We start from the raw sequence: 17,818 nt of genomic DNA on the forward strand, positions 1-17,818 counted from the left end.
GAGAAGCCACCTTCATAGCAATATTTTTTGATGATAACCACACCATATCACCAATCTTAAACTGGGGACCAATGGTCCTATGTCGATTGGAAAACCGCTGGGCCTTTTCCTGGGAGAGAGATAACTTATCCACCACTTGGTCCCAGATCTGGTGCATTCTCTCCACCACAGTGTCAACACCTGGGCAGGCAGAAGGCTCCACCTGCCCTGAAGAAAATTGAGGGTGAAAACCAAAGTTACAAAAAAAAGGTGACATCAAAGTGGCAGAACTAGCTCTATTATTTAAAGCAAATTCGGCCAAGGGCAAAAATGAAACCCAATCATCCTGATCAGCGGAAATAAAACATCTCAAATACGACTCCAAGGTCTGGTTTGTTCTCTCTGTCTGCCCATTGGTCTGAGGGTGAAAAGCAGAGGAGAAGGACAACTGAATTCCCAACTTGGAACAGAACGTCCTCCAAAATTTAGACACAAATTAAACTCCTCTGTCAGATACAATGTTCTCAGGAATCCCGTGCAAGCGAACCACCTGTTGCAAAAACAGAGGCACCAACTCAGAGGAAGATGGCAACTTAGGGAGTGGTACAAGATGAACCATCTTAGAGAACCTATCACAAATCACCCAAATAGCAGTCATTCTTTGAGAGACCGGCATATCAGAAATGAAATCCATTGAAATATGGGTCCATGGCCTCCTGGGGACCGGCAAAGGCATCAACAACCCACTAGAGCGAGAACAAGATTTAGACCGGGAGCAAGTCCCACAGGACTGCACAAAATTCCTGACATCATGAGACAAGGTGGGCCACCAAAAAGAGCGACTCACCAGAACTCTAGTACCAAAAATACCTGGATGACCAGCCAATGCAGAGCAATGAACTTCAGACATCACTCTCTTCTTCCACTGGTCAGGAACATACAACTTTCCACTGGGGCAATGCTCAGGTTTGTCCTCCTGGAACTCTTGCAGAGCAAGTCTCAAATCGGGCGAGATGGCAGAAAGAACTACCCCTTCACCTAAGATGGTGGCAGGCTTGGTCACCACAGGAGAATCAGCAAAGAAACTCCTAGAGAGGGTGTCTGCCTTGACATTCTTAGTTCCAGGAAGGAAAGAGACCACAAAATCAAAACGTGTAAAAAACAAGGCCCACCCAGCCTGTCTAGGGTTCAAGCGTTTAGCCGACTCTAGGTAAATCAAATTTTTGTGGTCAGTGAGGACCACAACTTGATGTTTGGCTCCCTCCAACCAATGTCTCCACTCCTCAAATGCCCATTTCATGGCCAACAGTTCCCGATTCCCCACATCATAGTTACGTTCAGATGAAGAGAACTTACGGGAAAAGAAAGCACAGGGATTCATTTTAGATGTTACCGGATCCTTTTGGGACAACACCACTCCTGCACCAATCTCAGAAGCATCCACCTCTACCTGGAACAGGAGTGAGACATCAGGTTGCCGCAGAACCGGGGCGGAGGTAAATCTACGCTTCAGCTCCTGAAAGGAAGCAACCGCCTCCGGAGACCAATTCAACACATCCGCACCCTTCCTGGTCAGGTCAGTCAATGGTTTGGCAATACTAGAAAATTTTGCTATAAATTTCCGATAAAAATTAGCAAAACCCAAAAACTTCTGGAGGGCCTTCAAAGAAGTGGGCTGAACCCAATCATAAATGGCCTGTACCTTGGCCGGGTCCATTTCAATAGTTGACGGAGACAAAATAAATCCCAAAAAAGAAATTCTCTGTACTCCAAAAAGGCATTTTGATCCTTTGACATACAGAGAATTCTCTCTCAAGATCCGGAACACAGTCCGAATATGTTCCACATGAGAATCCCAATCCTTGGAGAAGATCAAAATATCATCCAGATAGATAATCAAAAATTTATCGACAAAGTCTCGGAAAATATCGTTCATGAAGCACTGGAAGACAGAAGGGGCATTAGTGAGCCCAAAAGGCATCACCAGGTACTCAAAATGTCCCTCCGGAGTATTAAACGCCGTCTTCCATTCATCCCCCTGCTTAATGCGGATAAGATTATACGCCCCCCTGAGGTCAAGCTTGGTAAACCAGCAAGCACCTCTGACTCTAGAGAATAGATCCGAAATCAGGGGTAACGGATACTGATATTTAATAGTAATTTTATTGAGGGCACGATAATCAATACAAGGCCTTAAAGAACCATCCTTCTTGGCCACAAAAAAAAAACCGGCACCTAAAGGTGAAGAGGATGGTCTAATATGACCCTTCTCCAACGCCTCCTTAATATAGGACCGCATAGCCTCGTGCTCGGGTACAGATAAATTGCCGAGCCGACCCTTAGGAAATTTACACCCCGGGTTTAGTTCAATAGCACAGTCATAACTCCTATGGGGAGGCAAGGACGCAGACTCATTCTCACTAAATACATCATAGTAGTCCGCCAAATAGTCAGGAACCTCATGCGACTGAGGAGAGGAGGAAAAAACCGGAGCCTCACTAAAGGTACACCGGCAACCCCAACTCACCACAGACACAGACTTCCAATCCAAAACTGGATTATAAATCTGCAACCAGGGAAACCCCAGAACAACGGCATCATGCAGACCATGCAACACCAAAAATCTGCAACTTTCTTGGTGGTCTGGGGCGACCTGCATGACCAACTGGGTCCAAAACTGAGGTTTATTTTTAGCCAGAGGGGTAGCATCAATCCCCCTCAAAGGAATAGGCGTCTGCAGAGGTGTCAACGGAAATCCACAATGTTTAGCAAAATCCAAGTCCATTAGGTTTAGCGCTGCTCCCGAATCCACAAAAGCCTTGGCGGAAAATGTGGACAGGGAACAGATCAGAGTAATCGCCAAAAGAAACTTAGGCTGAACCCCACCAACAGAAAACGTGTGTGCAAAGCGTTTCTCACGTTTAGGACAAACAGAAATAACATGTGAGGCATCTCCACAGAAAAAACACAGCTTATTACGCCTTCTGAATTCCTGACGTTGCGCCTTAGACAAAACTCTATCACATTGCATAGGTTCAGACGTCTGTTCAACCGGTGACAACACCTCTCGTGTAATCCTGCATTCACGTAAACGCCGATCTACCTGAATGGCTAAAGACATAGAATCGTCCAGACCAGAGGGAACAGGAAATCCCACCATAGTATCTTTTACGGCTTCTGACAAACCCTTCTGAAAGAGAGCAGCCAAGGCACTATCATTCCAGGTAGTAAGGACCGCCCACTTTCGGAACTTTTGACAGTACAACTCTGCAGATTCTCGACCCTGGTTCAATGCTAACAGGGTCTTTTCAGCCTGATCAATAGCATTAGGTTCGTCATACAGCAACCCCAAGGCTTGAAAAAATGTGTTCACATTAGTCAGAATAGGGTCATCTGGTTTCAAAGAAAACGCCCAATCCTGGGGATCGCCGCGCAGCAAAGAGATGACAATTTTAACCTGCTGCGCGGGGCTCCCTGACGAGTTAGGCTTCAAAGCAAAAAATAATTTACAATTATTTTTGAAACTCAAAAATTTAGATCGATCCCCAAAAAATACATCAGGTGTGGGGATCTTTGGTTCAACAGCATGTGAACGAGCAAGATAGGCGGAAATTCCTCGCACTTCAGCAGTGAGCTGCTCCACACAATCAGACACTTGCTTTATCTCCATTGAGAGAAAAAAAAATTCCCCCTACGGCCTCAGAGATATAGAGGAAAGAATATACACACACCATTTTTTTTTTTTTTTTAAACACAATTCTTTCCTGCTATTGAGTACCCCAGGATCTGCGGTTGGGCGGGTGATTCTGTTATGATTGAGTCACTGTAGGAGGCAAAAACAGAAATGCTAGCTAAGTCCTGAAAACCAGAGAAGTTGGCAACTATCAGATTGCAGACCCCTGAACCTATCAACACAACTAGCAGTAGCCGTGGGGGGTTCCTACGATGACCTAGACCCCTCGATCACAGCCGGAGAGATACATAGACCTAAAGAAGGAAAGGGGAAATCTAACTGCCCCAGAGCAGACCCCAAAGCAATAGGCAGCCCCCCACATATAATGACGGTGAAGCAAGATGAAAACACTTACACAGACAAAAAGACAGGCTGAGCAAAGACGGGGCCCAAAAACTACCTAGATAGGAACGGATAGAAAGGCTGCTGTCTGCAATCTGCCAAAACCCTATCAGAGACAAAAGCCAACAAGCTGATATAAAAATGGCCCTGAAGCAACTAAGCTTCAAAAACTAAATTAGCACTCAGGTACTTTCAGAAAACAGAGCTCAAGGAAAACTGCACACTCCAGCAGGGAGTGGCAGAATCCAAAAAGCAAGAAAAACAAAAACAAATCTTAGATGCAAAAAGGCAAAACAGCAAACTTAGCTTTAGGAGAGCAGGAATCAGACTGGTGTCCAAGAGTCCACAGAGAAATCACCCGCAGGGCAGAAAGGGCGTAGGCTGCCTTAAATCCAGTCAGTGACTCCACTCAGCCAATCGTCTTCATTAGTCCCAGGTGCCTGATAATCAGGCTCACTACCTTCCTTCACTAGAATAGGGAGTTCACCAGGCCTCAGTGACGGAGGGGAAAATGAACGCACAACAGTGGTGGTTCTTCATCCACACATTGATTGACCTAGCTGTGTGGCATGGCGCATTGTCCTGCTGGAAAAAACAGTCCTCAGAGGTAGGGAACATTGCCTGAGCAGAAGGAATCAACTGTTTTTCCAGGATAACCTTGTATGCGGCTTGATTCATACGTCCTTCGCAAAGATTAACCCGCCCAATTCCAGCCTTGCTGAAGCATCCCCAGATCATCACCGATCCTCTACCAAATTTCACAGTGGGTGCAAGGCACTGTGGCTTGTACACCTCTCCAGGTCTCCGTCTAACCATTAGACGACCAGGTGTTGGGCAAAGCAGAAAATTACACTCATCAGAGAAGATTACTTAACTCCAGTCCTCTATGGTCAAATCCTTATGGTCTTTGGCAAACTTCAGCCTGGCTCTCCTTTGCTTCTCATTGATGAAAGTCTTTTTTCTAGCTTTACATGACTTGAGCCCTGCCTCTAGGAGCCTGTTATGCACTATTCTTGCCATGCACTTCACCCCAGCTGCCATTTGCCATTCCTTTTATAGGTCACTTGACATCATCCTGTGGTTGCTGAGTGACATTCGAATAAGAGGACGGTCACCCCGGTCAGTAGAGAGTCGTTTTCGCCCTCAGTCGGTCTGTAGCTTTGTTGTCCCCAACATCTGCTGCTTGGCCTGGTTGTAATGGACTGCCATCTTAGAAATTTTAAGAATGGAGGCAACATGACGCTCACTGTATCCCTCTGCTAGTAAAGCCAGAATTGAGCCCTTCTTTTCCTCACTCAAGACTTTTCTTTTCAACTCCTTTGGTTTGGTTAAAAGTTATTTTTTCATTCCTATTACTTTTGGGATGTTACTAGCACTTGTTTTGCCATCCAGCTTGTCCTATTGCAGGAGGATTGTGAACACCACAGCAGGGTTTTTATACTTTCCTTTGTTAAATAAGATTTGGTTCAGGTGATCACATAGTCAGAAGCACATTAAGTAGAATGAGATGTACTCTAGTTGGAGTTCAACTGACACTGGAACGGCTGTCAGATATGTATATATATAATTACTAGATGAAGGCCTGATGCTATCGCATTGAGAGGGAGGTAATGTCATGATGGAGGCAGGCTTTGCAGCATTGAAAATCTCTCCCCCCATGTGCTCACCCACCTCTCCATTCTTTCTTTCCCCATGTGCTCACTTCTCCCATCTGTGCTATGTTCTTTGACCTGTCTACCCCATGTGCTATCCCCCTTGTCTGCTGTCTCTCTCCTTCCTGTGCTGTGTTCTCCCCTCATGCGCTGTCCCGTTTGAACTGTCTCCCCCTGTGCTCTGTCTCTCTCACCTCTGTGTGCTTTTATTCTCCCCCATCTGCTGTCTTCTCCTCTCATGTCATCTCTCCTTTGACCTGTTTGTCTGATGTCTGACCGTGTAAACAACATACCACAGCTCCTGGCAGGGGAGGAAGCAAAAGACAATACTGACATTACAGTAGGAGATCGCAAAGGATACATTTTGTGAGGTAAAATATTGTTCAAAAACAGTCAGTGAAATATTTTACCTCACAAAATGAATCCTCTGTGATCCCCTGCTGTAATGTCAGTATTGACTTTTGCTTCCTCCCCTGGCCAAGAGATGTGGTATGCTCCGTACATGGTCAGACACAGACAATTTTTAAAATGAACTTTGTTTGTGGGATAACCCCTTTAATGTGACCAGCTTCCTCTGCCTGTAGACACGTCGTGCATCTGCCGCCGGGATCAGCCAAATGATTCACTGAGCCTGTGTGGATTTCGCGCAGAAGCAGTAAATCAGACCGCCGCCATCTTTGTGCAGACAGATAGCGGCGGTCACATTAAAACTGTACATGCGCGCCTCCTGTACAAAGATGGCGGCGGTCAGTGAATCATTCGGGTGATCCCATCGGCGACGTTTGCGACGGTGTTCCGCTGGTGGTACCGCGCAAGAGGCTGTGTATGGCGTATACAGTGTGTGTGTGTATGGTGCATATGGCAAATAAAGAGTGTGTGTGTGGTGTGATGGTGTTCCACTGATGGTACTGCGCAAGAGGCTGGTACCACCAGCAGTTACCATATTGAGACACCCATCACTTGGGTGTCCCAATATGGCAGTCGGTGAACTTCTGCTGCTTGAAATTTTGGGATTCGGACACATCTGGACAGAACAGGATGTGAAGACATTATAAGGTAAGTATATATTAGATTATTTTGTGATTTTTAAAAAAATATTTTTACAACTTGTTTCTCTTTTTTTTTTTTTTTTTACTTTACTTAGTACCATTATGGGACTTTCATTTTCTTTGCCATACCTTATTACTTCCACAGATGTCTTCCACCTTGACCTGAAAAGGATCCACTGATCTCTCCCCACACTTTGCTGACTGTAAGTATATGCAATAGGACTTCGTAAATAATGCCTCCACTCTACAGGGTGGGCTATTTATATGGATACACCTGGGTGGCCATTTATAAAGTTGGATCCAAAATGGCAAACATCAAAATGGTCACCATGGTCACCACCCATCTTGAAAAGTTTTCCCCCTCCCATACACTAAGGTGCCACAAACAGGAAGTTGATATCACCAACCATTACCATTTTATTTAGGTGTATCCATATAAATGCCCCACCCAGGTGTATCCATATAAATGGCCCACCCTGTACTGTCATGCGATTATTACAATGTTCTATGGAGACCGGTGACGTGGGTCAGAGTGAAGGCAAGGACACAAAATTTTAGAATTCAATGTAATATATATATTGTGGAGAAACAAGCTTCAGGTAACAGATGGAAACAACAGTGGTTTAAAGCATCAGGCAGAGTCAGGAATATGAGGGATTATCAGTACAGACCAATGGTGCGAGTTGAAGTCCGGGAATGCAGGATCCAGAGGTCTGGAGCCCAGACCGGGCTCCAAACGGAGAGCCAGTCGCAGCGGAGGTGGGTGCGGAGCAGGTCAGATGTAACAGAGTCTTTCAGATGGAATGTGAATCCGGAAGCAAGCGGGGTATTCTGAGGAACCGAAGAGACAAGCAAGATACTAGAATTGCGTGATTCCATAATTTTTCCCCTATGTTTGGATTAAAAAAGTAACCATTACTGACTACCACATTTTTTGTTCTTGATTTCTTTTAGTGTTTCTTAAAGCCAGAAAGTTGCCATTTGAATTGACTTTAGTTTTGTGCCATCTTTTTGGAGGGATCTTTTATACAAAGACCCTTCTGCTCTTTTTTGGTTTTTAGTTTTGTGCCATGTCTGTGATCTGCTTTTTTTCTACAAAATTAAACAACTGAATGAACATCCTCTAAGGCCAGTGATTCCATAATTTTTGCCAGGGGTTGTAGATATCTCCCTGTAGTGTATCATAGGTCTCCATCGTTGTTGCCCTAATTAGTGTTTCTTTTATAGCATGTTTCAATTTTCTAATTAATGCATTTACAATAAATTGATGTTTCCGGTTTTCTTATGATTTATTTACAGTATTTGTTTGATAGCTTCACCCTTTTCTTTAATGGTCTCATTAATTATATTAGTCAGTAATGTTTGGGATTCTGATGGTGCACAATTGATAACAAGTGCTGCAGCCCTTCCTTTGTGGCGTGTTATGGCTTCCTCACAAGCTTGCCTGCATCTGTTTGCATGACGTTCCTCTAAAAAAAACAAGAGGTATTGTATGCAATCAGCTCTGCTAGGCCACACAAATGTAACTAGTATGGTGTGCCTTCACGTTTGTTTATATATGATTGTTTCTTGTGCCCATGTCTGCTCGTGGCTTCATAAATTCGAGTTTTTTTTAGGTAACTTGTGTAATTACAGAATGCTTTGACCTTCATTATTGCATGGCCTTCCCCTCTCCTAAATTATTTATTGAGGTAACCAGCCACCATATCATTGCCATGATTGTTCCTCTCACCAAAAAAACAGCAATAAAATGTTGATGTACTCTGTGACTTTTAGATTGTCAATGTGACCCTAATACCAGAAGTGTATGTGCTTCATTACTGAAAAATTGGAAATATTATAAGTTCTGTAACATTGGGATTATCATAGAATCATAGAATGGTAGAGCTGGAAGGGACCTCCTGGGTCATCTGGTCCAACCCTCTGATCAAAGCAAGATTCGCTAAATCATCACACACATATGTCTGTCCAGCCTCTGTTTGAAGACTTCCATGGAAGGAGAACTCACCACCTCTCGTGGCACTCATTGATCACCCTAAGTGTCAAAAAGTTTTTTCTAATATCTAATCCATGCCTCCTCCCTTTCAGTTTCATCCCATTGCTTCCAGTCTTTCCTTGGGCAAATGAGAATAAAGATGATCCTTCTACAATGTGACAGCCCTTGAGATATTTGTAGACAGCTATTAAGTTTCCTCTCAGTCTTCTTTTTTGCAATCTAGACAAATTCCAGGAGAGTGCTGTATGATTGCAGTGGTTTTATTCTACGCGTTTCAGGGGTCTCATGCCCCCTTCATCAGGAAATACCACAAATACATACAGGTATCACAGACATAAAAGATTTTTATGTCTGTGATACCTGTATGTATTTGTGGTATTTCCTGATGAAGGGGGCATGAGACCCCTGAAACGCGTAGAATAAAACCACTGCAATCACACAGCACTCTCCTGGAATTTGTCTAAAGCGGCAGCGCGGAATATAGCTACAAACTCCCTTTGGATTCATGATTTCTTTGGTCCCTGAAGACCTGTGGATCTGCAGCAGCCGCTACCTACACGCTCTTATCTCATCCTATCCAGGTGAGCATATTTCATGATATACTGTCTCTTGTAACGTGGATAAGACCCTATTGCACTTTTTTGTCTCCCCCTTTTTTTTGCAATAATTTTTGCAATCTAAACATTCCCAAATCCTGTAGCCGTTCCTCATACGACATGGTTTGCAGACCGGTCACCATTCTGGTCGCTATTCTCTGAACTTGCTCCAGTTTGTTGAGTTTTTTTTTAATGCGGTGCCCGAAACTGATCACAGTATTCCAGATAAGGTTTGACCAAAGAGGAGTAGTGGGCAATAATGACTTCACGTGGTCTAGACTGTATGCTTCTGTTAATACATCCCAGAATTGCATTTGCCTTTTTTGCTGCTGCATCACACTGTTGACTCATGTTCAGTTTATGATCTATTAGTATACCCAAGTCTTTTTCACATGTGCTATTGCATAGCCTTATTTCTGTCATTCTGTATATGCTTTTTTCATTTTTAATGCCCAGATGTAGCACTTTGCATTTTTCTCTGTTAAAAAAACATTTTGTTAGTTGCTGCCCACTGCTCCAGTTTATTTATATCTCTTTGAATCCTCTCTCTCTTCTCTAGTATTAGTTATCCCTCCTAGCTTTGTGTCATCAGCAAATTTAATCAGTCTACCCTCAATTCCTTCATCCAAGTCATAGATAAAGATGTTGAACAATACAGGGCCCACATGAGACATTCTTCCAACTGGATATGCAGCCATTTATGACCACTCTTTGGGTCCAATCGCTAAGCCAGTTATGAATCCACCAAACAGTTGCCTTGTCCATTCAGTACTTCATCATTTTTTCAATAAAGATGGTGTGAGATACTTAGTCAAATGCTTTGCTGAAGTCAAAATACACTATAGCTACAGCATTTCCCTGATCCACCTAGTCAGTGATTTTGTCATAGAAGGAAATTAAGTTAGTCTGATATGACTTATTAATTACAAACCCATGCTGACTCTGGCTAATCACTTCATTCTTATCCAGGTACTTACATATATGTTGTTTAATAATTTGTTCAAAGATCATTCCTGGTATAGAAGTCAGACTGCCCGGCCTATAGTTCCCTGTGTCCACCTTCTTCCCCTTTTTGAAGATAGGAACAACATTTGCTCTTCTCCAGTCTTCTGTGACTTCTCCTGTTCTTCCAGAATTTTCAAAGATTATGGAGAATGGTTCAAAAATGTATTTTGCTATCTCCTTCAGTACTCTGTGGTGTAATTCATCTGAACCTGGAGACTTGAATTCATTTATGTTAACTAAGTGTTTCCTCACTATGTTTCTATTTATAGATATCCTAGATTCTTCTATTCCTTTAATAGGACAGTGAAGATCAGTTGATGTTACATTTTCTTTCTGAGAGAAAACAGATGCAAAATAGGAATTTAAAAGTTTGGCCTTCTCAACATCCTTTCTTACCATTTCATCATTTTCATCCTGTAAAAATCCTATAGCATTTTTGACGTTTCTTTTACTTTTGACATATCCCCAAAATCCTTTTTGTTGCTTTTGATGTCTCTTGCAAGCCTTAATTCATTTACAGCTTTAGTAATCTAATTTGTGCCCTGCAGTTTCTTCAGACAGCATTATTTTCTTCTTTAGATATGCCTCCCTCTTTCCATTTGATAAACATTTATTTCTTCCTTTTTAGCATGTGTTTAAATTCTGTGTTCATCCATCCTGGTTCCCTTAAATGCTTCATATTTTTCCCTCTTTTTGGAATTGTTAACGATTGTGCTTTGAGAATCTCATTTTTCAAGATTTCCCATCCTTCCTGCATATTTTTGTCCTTAAGGATATCCAGCCATTGGATCCCTCTGATTCTCTTTCTGAGTCCCTTAAAATCTACCTTTCTGAAATCTAACTTTGAAGTCTGAGTCTTCACAGGTCTTCCTCCTCTAGTTATCCAAAATTTTAAAATAGCATGGTCACTACCTCATAGGGTCCCAGCCACTCTTACCTCCTCAACCATTTCCTCCCTGTTTATAAGGATTAGATCCAAGGAAGTAGATCCCCTTGTTTTCTCCCCTACCTTTTAGAAGATAAAGTTGTCAGCAAGAGAGGACAAGAATTTGCTTGACCTGTTAGTTTTGCCTGAAAGAGATTCCCAACAAATGTCTGGATAGTTGAAATCTCCCATGACCACTATGTCATATTTTTTGGAGAAGTTGGCCATTTGATGCATAAAAAGTTCATCCATATCTTCAGTTTGCACAGGCGGTCTGTAGTAAATGCCTTCAATGGTGTCCTTTCCGTTGTTCTCTAATTGTATTCTTATCCAAACAGTTTCCACAGAACTCCCAGTCTCTGAAGCTTCAATCTCTGTGCAGATATATGCTTTTCTAACATACAATACAACACCTCGTTTATCAAGTTTGTGTCTTGCATATAAGTTGTATCCTTCTAGCCCTGTATTCCAATCTTGTATATCTTCCAACCAAGTTTCAGTGATTCCAATGACATCATATTTCTTTTCCTGTGTTAGTAGTTCCAATTCTCCTTGTTTGTTGCCCATGCTTTGTGCATTTGTATAGAAACATTTTAGTTTCTCTACACTAAGCAACAATCAGTCTACTATCATGACTTCTCACCTCCGATGTCTCCCATAGGATGAATTGTTACATGTTTAATTATTTTATTTTTCTTAATCGCAATCTTTTGATGGGCACTGGCAAGTCCCTTTCTTACCCAGATAAAAGAGGATATGCAGCAAGTAACAATAGGCATTTTGTGGGAAAAAGCAATTCTATCTATCTCTAGAGAAGAATACGGGAATTCTGCAAACATATTTTGTTGGAAAACATAGGATGCTAATATATCTCAGGAGGGCTAATCTGTGTTGGTTGGCAATTTATGGATGTATTTCATTTCCTGAAGAAGCAGCTTGAGTAACGAAAAAAAAGAAAGCCTGTGGCCTCGGACCTGAAAATAGTTATCTGGTAATGACAACAGACAGAATGATGGCTAATGGATATTTTTTAGTTAACCCTTTTTTTATAGTCAATTTTCATTACTGTATTTTTATGGCATTACTTATGGGTATCTGTTATACTCTTAGTCTGGCTTTATTAGCTTTCTTTATGTACAAAAATGTTTGACATCCAATTCAGTTTATTCATTCACTCCCATTAATACAGATGTACAAAGTCATGTACGTAGCCATGCAGCCTACATTTCTAAACATTTGCGAAATATTAAGGGAATATGTCACCCCCGAGATGTATATGACCTATTAACCCCTTCCTGACATCAGACGTACTATCCCGTCCATGGGACCCGGGCCCCTATGCCCATGGATGGGATAGTACGTCTACCACGATCAGCGGCGCCCACGTGGTGAGCGCCGCTGATTGCGGTCGGGTGTCAGCTGATTATCACAGCTGACACCCGGCACTATGTGTCAGGGGCAGTCACGGACCACCCCCGACACGTTAACCCCTTGCACACCGCGATCAAACATGATCATGGTGTACCGGGGGTTAAAGGGAAGCATCGGCAGGGAGGGGGCTCCCTCCGTGCTTCCCTGAGCCCCCCACGGCAGCGCAATGTGCAGCGCTGCTGCGGGGGTCTCTTTCCCTACAGGCCCCCGAATCCAAGGTGGCGACGGGGGCCTGTAGGGAGCTGACTTCCTCAGTGCCTGCAAAGCGCAGGCATGAGGAAGCTGCAGAACTGCCTGTGACAGATTGCTGATCTGTCACAGTGATCTGTGATGTGACAGATCAGCGATCTGTCACAAGACAGTGATGTCCCACCTGGGACTATGTAATAAAGTAAAAAAAAAAAAAAAAAAAGTGTTAAAATAATTTTAAAAAAATCGCCAAATAAATTAGAAAAAAAAAAAATATTCCCCCAATAAATCCATTTTTTTTAAATAAAAAAAACAAACAAACAATAAAAGTACACATATTAGGTATCGCCGCGTCCGTAACGACCTGCCCTATAAAACTATCCCATTAGTTAACCCCTTTAGCGAACACCTTAAAAAATAAAAATAAAAAACAAAGCAAAAAATAATGATTTATTATCATACCGCCAAACAAAAAGTGCAATAACGCGCGATCAAAAAGACGCATATAAATAGCCATGGTACCGCTGAAAACGTCATCTTGTCCCGCAAAAAACGAGCCACCATACAGCATCATCAGCGAAAAAATAAAAAAGTTATAGCTTGCAGAATAAAGCGATACAAAAATAATTAGTTTTTATATAAAATAGTTTTCATTGCATAAAAACCGACAAAACATAAAAAAAGACCCAAATGAGGTATCGCTGTAACCGTACTGACCCGAAGAATAAAACTGCTTTATCAATTTTACCACACGCGGAACGGTGTAAACGCACCCCTCCAAAAGATATTCATGAAATGCTGGTTTTTGTTCATTCTGCGTCCCAAAAATCGGAATAAAAAGCGATCAAAAAATGTCACGTGCTCGAAAATGGTACCAATAAAAACGTCAACTCGTCCCACAAAAAATAAGACCTCATATGACTCAGTAGGTCAAAATACGGAAAAATTATAACTCTAAATATGTGGTGATGCAAAAACTATTTTTACAATAAAAAGCGTCTTTTAGCGTGCGACAGCTGCCAAAAATAAATACCGCCATAAATAGTAAATCAAACCCCCCGTCATCACCCCCTTAGTAAGGGAAAAATACTAAAATTAAAAGAAAATGTATTTATTTTCATTTTCCCATTAGGGTTAGGGCTAGGGCTAGGGTTAGGGCCAGGGTTAGGGTTAGGGCTAGGGTTAGGGTTAGGGTTAGGGCTAGGGTTAGGGCTAGGGTTAGGGCTAGGGTTAGGGTTAGGGCTGAGCTAAGGGTTAGGGGTGTGTTGGCGTTAGGGTTGAAGTTAGAATTGGGGGTTTCCACTGTTTGCGCACATCAGGTGCTCTCCAAATGCAACATGTTGTCTGATCTCAATTCCAGCCAATTCTGTGTTGAAAAAGTCAAATGGTGCTCCTTCCCTTCCAAGCTCTGCCATGCGCCCAAACAGTGTTTTACCCCCACATGTAGGGTATCAGCCTACTCAGGACAAATTGCAAAACAACTTTTGGGGTCCAATTTCTCCTGTTACCATTAGGAAAATACAAAATTGGGGGCAAAAATATCATTTTTGTGGAAAAAAATGATTTTTTTTATTTCCACGCCCGGGCGTTATAAACTTCTGTGAAGCACTTGGGGGTTCAAAGTGCTCACCACACATCTAGATAAGTTCCGTGGGGGGTCTAGTGTCCAAAATGGGGTCACTTGTGGGGAGTTTCAATAGTTTAGGTTGATCAGGGGCTCTCAAAACGCACATGACACCCGCAGACCATTCCATCAAAGTCTGCATTCCAAAACGTCACTACTTCCCTTCCAAGCCCCGACGTGTGCCCATACAGTAGTTTTCTCCCACAAATGGGGTGTCAGCGTTCTCAGGACAAATTGGACAACAACTTTTGGGGTCCAATTTCTCCTGTTACCCTTGGGAAAATAAAAAAATTGGGGACTAATTGATCAAGTTTGTGGAAAAAATACGAATTTTTTATTTTCATGCCCAGGCACTATAAACTTCTGTGAAGCCCTTGGGGGTTCAAAGTGCTAACCACACATCTAAATAAGTTCCTTAGGGGGTCTAGTTTCCAAAATGGGGTCATTTGTGGGGGGTTTCCACTGTTTAGGTACATTAGGGGCTCTCCAAAGACAACATGACACCCGCAGACCATTCCATCAAAGTCTGCATTCCAAAACGTCACTACTTCCCTTCCGAGCCCCGACATGTGCCCTTACAGTAGTTTTATCCCACATATGGGGTATCAGTGTACTCAGGACAAATTGGACAACAGCGTTTGGGGTCCAATTTCACCTTTTACCCTTGGGAAAATAAAAAAATTGGAGACTAAAAGATCATGTTTGTGGAAAAAATACGAATTTTTTATTTTCATGCCCGGGCGTTATAAACTTCTGTGAAGCACTGGAGGGGTCAAAGTGCTCACCACACATCTAGATAAGTTCCTTGGGGGTCTAATTTCCAAATGGTGTCATTTGTTGGGGGTTTCCACTGTTTTGGTGCATCAGTGGCTTTCCAAACGCGACATGGTGTCAGATCTCAATTCCAGCCAAAAACGTCAAATGGCGCTTCTTCCCTTCCGAGCTCTGCCATGCGCCCAAATAGTGGTTTACCCCCACATGTGGGGTATCAGCGTACTCAGGACAAATTGCACAATACCTTTTAGGGTCCTGTTACCCTTGGAAAAATAAGAATTGAGGGTGAAAAGATCATTTTTGTGGAAAAAATATGATTTTTTTAATTGTACGGCTGTATGTTATAAATTTCTATGAAGCCCTTGGGGGTTCAAAGTTCTCACCACACATCTAGATAAGTTCCTTGGGGGGTCTAATTTCCAAAATGGTGTCATTTGTGGGAGGTTTCCACTGTTTTGGTACATCAGGGGCTTTCCAATCGTGACATGGTGTCCGATCTCAATTCTAGCCAAAAACGTCAAAAGGCGCTGCTTCCCTTCCAAGCTCTGCCATTGCCCCAAATAGTTGTTTACCCCCACATGTGGGGTATCAGCGTACTCGGGACAAATGGCACAATAACCTTTAGGGTCCTGTTACCCTTGGGAAAATAAAAATTGGGGGTGAAAAGATCATTTTTGTGGAAAAAATATGATTTTTTTAATTGTACCGCTGTACGTTATAAACTTCTGTGAAGCCCTTGCGGGTTCCAAGTTCTCACCACATATCTAGATAAGTTCCTTGGGGGGGTCTAGTTTCCAAAATGGGGTCACTTGTGTGGGGTTTCCACTGTTTAGGTACATCAGGGGCTCTCCAAAGGTGACATGGCGTCCGATCTGAATTCCAGTCAATTTTGCATTGAAAAAGTCAAACGGCGCTCCTTCCCTTCTGAGCTCTGCCATGCGCCGAAACAGTGGTTCCCCCCAACATATCAGGTATCAGCGTACTCAGGACAAATTGCACAATAACTTTTGCAGTCCAATTTGTCCTGTTACCCTTGGTAAAATAAAAAAAATTGTACCTGAATTATTTTTTTTGTGAAAAAAAGTTAGATATTCATTTTTTTTTTTAAATATTCAAAAAATTCCTGTGACGCACCTAAAGGGTTAATAAACTTCTTGAGTTAGGTTTTGAGCACCTTAAGGGGTGCAGTTTTTAGAATAGTGTCACTTTTGGGTATTTTCTATCATATAGACCCCTCAAAGTGGCTTCAAATGTGATGTGGTCCGTAAAAATAAAATGGTGTTGCAAAAATGAGAAATCGCTGGTCAATTTTTAACCCTTATAACTTCCTAACAAAAAAAATTTTGGTTCCAAAATTGTGCTGATGTAAAGTAAACATGTGGGAAATGTTACATATCAAGTTTTTTGTGTGCTGTATCTCTGTGATTTAAGGGCATAAAAATTCAAAGTTGGAAAATTGCGAAATTTTCAAAATTTTCGCCAAATTTCCATTTTTTTTACAAATAAACACAAGATATTTGAATGAAATTTTACCACTATCATGAAGTACAATATGTCACGAGAAAACAATGTCAGAATCACCGGGATCCATGGAAGCGTTCCAGAGTTATTACCTCATAAAGGGACAGTGGTCAGAATTGTAAAAATTGGCCCGCTCATGAACGTGCAAACCACCCTTGGGGGTGAAGTGGTTAATATGGGCATACAGGTAATAGAAATGTTACACTAGTCCTACCTGCATGCCTCATATTAATGATCTTGTTGAGAAATGTTATATTCTGCCTTTATGATAGTGATTTCTACCAGGCTCCGGGGCGTGCGGTGTCTGGAATAAAACATCGGGAAGTTCAACGAACATAGCAGAACCAAACCTTAAAAGGTTCACTCATCTCTATGTGACAGCAGCTAAACATAAACACACAATATAAGAAGCGCTATAGCTCCTCACACTCCAAAAGAAATTCAGAAAATTCTACGCTTTCAAATCCAAATGCCCCACTCCCTTCTGAGCCCCACATGTTTGGCACTTCTATAGTGATGAAAACCTGCCTAATTTACGGGTGCTTGTCTCCAGAAGCATGAGCTGGGCACCACAATATACTAGGCACTACAATGTACTGGTGACTATAATGTACTGGGAAATGTAATGGCAGTTTGTAATTTTTACTCAGCAACATCCACTACTGCTTGTTTCTGTAAAATCATCACTACACCAGTACATAAACTACACCAAAAAAGAAATACAGATGGCACTCACCGGTTAAAATCTTCTTTATTCTATTTCTTTAAAACATCGGCATAGGGAGGATGGAAGCAGGAGTGGAGATGACGACAGCTGTTTCGCGCTGCAGTGGCACACCAGTAGAAGCGCCACTGCGCGCAAAACAGCTGTCGTCATCTCCACTCCTGCTCCCATCCTCCCTATGCCGATGTTTTAAAGAAATTGAATAAAGAAGATTTTAACCGGTGAGTGCCATCTGTATTTCGTTTTTGGTGAAGTTCTTGTGCCTATTGCTTTGGAGT

The sequence above is a fragment of the Dendrobates tinctorius genome, unplaced genomic scaffold (assembly GCF_039654945.1).
Source record: "Dendrobates tinctorius isolate UK_male_01 unplaced genomic scaffold, ASM3965494v1 ptg000012l, whole genome shotgun sequence".
Taxonomy (NCBI): domain Eukaryota; kingdom Metazoa; phylum Chordata; class Amphibia; order Anura; family Dendrobatidae; genus Dendrobates; species Dendrobates tinctorius.